The 2,515-nt window shown below is 54.5% G+C and overlaps 1 protein-coding gene across 1 annotated transcript in view; it reads right to left on the bottom strand.

The window, feature by feature from the left end:
• Positions 1-1,627, bottom strand: part of Tdrkh (tudor and KH domain containing) — an 11,782-nt gene extending 10,155 nt beyond the window's left edge. The window contains exon 1 of the mRNA XM_013349839.2: positions 1,553-1,627. The gene's annotated coding sequence lies outside the window, so the exon portion shown is untranslated. The remainder of the gene's footprint in view (positions 1-1,552) is intronic.
• Between the last annotated feature and the right edge of the window lie 888 nt (positions 1,628-2,515).

A 2,515-nucleotide genomic window follows, 5' to 3' on the forward strand; every position in this document is an offset into this window, starting at 1 on the left:
AATTGCATCTGGTATATAGTCTGGGTGTAGCCTAATGGTATAGTTCCCATGCCTATACAAACTACAGCACCAAACAGCCACAAAAGCTTGCTTGCATAACCACTGGCCCTGGTAAGCTTTACTGACCAGGACAGAGTAAAATTCTTAAAGAATCTATCAGAGGTTTACCAAATCTTTTTTCCTAGTCAGTCGTGTTTTTTTGAATTCTCTCTGTAGATCAGGCTGCCTTAAATTTACAAGATAACTGCCTGCCTCTGCCTTGGATTAAAGACATGTGCTGCTACCACCACTTGATCCAAGTCAGTAGTTTTAAATAAATTTAATCTTGACCAGATTACAGTCTGAGGAAAAAACCAAAACCTTTTATTGCCTTAGGCATTCAGGCGTCTTGTCAATTTGGGATAGTTACTTGGTAGATTCTGTATACCACCCACCCACACTCAGTTTAAGAATGGGTAACCATGGAAGCATTCTCTACTGACCTATACCCTTCTTCCCCGTGTACCGTTTCTGGAACGGCCTAAATTGCTGCCCAGGCTGGTCAATTACACAAACATCTTTAAAAAAAAAAAAGACAGGGTTTCTATGTAGCCCTGGCTGTCCTGGAAATTGCTCTTGTAGACCAGGCTGGCCTCGAACTCAGAGATCCGCCTGCCTCTGCCTCCAGAATGCTGGAATTAAAGTTCATACAATTTCACAGTATCCCAAACACATTTTCATAGAACATGCCAGGCTGGCCTTGAACACAGAGATCTGCCTGCCTCTGCCTCCCAAGTGCTGCGATTAAAGGCGTGCATCACCACTGCCCGGCCTGGAACTAGCTCTTGTAGAACAGGCTAGGCTGGCCTAGAACTCAGAGATCCACCTGCTTCTACCTCCCCGAGTGCTGGGATTAAAGGGGTGCACCACCACTGCCGTCCACAACAAGTTCAAGGCCACCCTGGGTGATGTGAAATCCTCTCTAGTGAGAGGTGGTGGTGAGGAAGCCAGGTGTCCAATCCCCAGAATACCAGGACCTGAAAGGTGGAGGTTAAGGTTGGCTACTGGGCAAGTTCTCGGCCAGTCTGGGTAGACCACAAGAGACTGTCTCAAAAACACACAAACAGAAGAAACAAAAGCAAAAAGAGAAAGGAAGACGACCAGAAAAACAATCCAAAGCAGAGTGTTGTGGCGCTTGCCCGTACTTCCAACTCTCTAGAGGCAAAGGCTGGAGAAGCTCGAGTTCCAAGCCATCTTGACACAGGCCCTGTCACTAGATAAATAATGAAGCATCCTGCAGCTGCAACTAGCTGTGGGACTAACTTGGGGAGGTAAAAGGCAAATTAACAAAAGGTCCCTCGTTTCACCAGGAGCCAGCCTAGGAGCGCAAGCACAGCTGTGGTGAGTTTCCTGCAGTTAGTAGCTCTCAGCACAGCCACCCCAAACGGCGACCTGGCCCCACGTGCCCCACGCCTCCCGACGCTCAGACCGGCACTTCTGCCCCCCAGATGCCGGGCTGCCCACCGCCCAGCCTCTCCCAAGCCCCAAACTCCTCTCCCGGGCCCGCCTTTACCGCTTCTCCAAGACGCGCGCTGCACACTTCGCCTCGCACCTCACCCGCGCCGGCACCTCGTCGCTCCCGTCGGCGAAGTCGCCCAGCGCGCGGCTTTTCAGCAGTCTTCTGTCCCACCCGCGGCGCTCCCGCACCAATCAACGCTCGCCTTGGAGTCCGACCAATCGCGCTTCCCCGTGGTAGCCAATCCTGTGGCGGACTGCCGTGAGTGACGGGCGCCGCTGCGTGCTGCAGTCCAATTACCCGGATGGAAAGCCCGAACCCGCCCGCCTCGCTAGCCAGTTGGAGCGCCAGGAAGCAGAAGCTGGTGATAGAGCGTGCACCTGCTGAGCGTTCCCGAGCCACTTGCAGGCTCCTGCAGTCCCGGGTCCTTCTCCGAGAGGAGGAGGTCGCGCGACCTCAGCCCGTGAAGGACTGCAGTGCTCCGCGGCTCCGGGGGCTGGAGTCACTCATGGGTATTCCCGGCCCTAATGAATCACCTCTTCGGCCTCGGGGGAAGCCGCCTCGTGATGGGCGGTGCGGCAGCACTGATCTGTTAAGAATTTCTCCCTGGATCGTTCCCCACCCCCTTCATGGGCTGCTAATCTGTTAAAGCAACTATGGTAAAGGAGTGACATGGGGCGGACGCTTCACCACGGCGGCCGAGCCCCGGACACTCCTTGTGGACAGAAAGTGACCACCCGGGGAAAGGGGCTGCGGGTGGAGCGCGGCCCGCCTGCCCCGACTCCGGCCCCGGCCCCGCAGAAGGGGAGGCTTTGGAAGGCAGCGGTTTGCTTGGAAAACTGAATTCCAGACGCCGCCTGGGTAGTTCCCGTACCGTTAGGAACGGTTGGTCCTGCCACCGCCTTCGCACTGTGGCGAGGGCTTAGTTGCTCTGAGTCACCGAAAGATGGTTGCGCTATCACTTGGCATGCCTGGAGCGTGATGAGCACTCAATAAACAATAGCTGAATGGATACAAAAT

This window comes from Microtus ochrogaster, chromosome 21 (assembly GCF_000317375.1).
Source record: "Microtus ochrogaster isolate Prairie Vole_2 chromosome 21, MicOch1.0, whole genome shotgun sequence".
NCBI classification, from domain to species: domain Eukaryota; kingdom Metazoa; phylum Chordata; class Mammalia; order Rodentia; family Cricetidae; genus Microtus; species Microtus ochrogaster.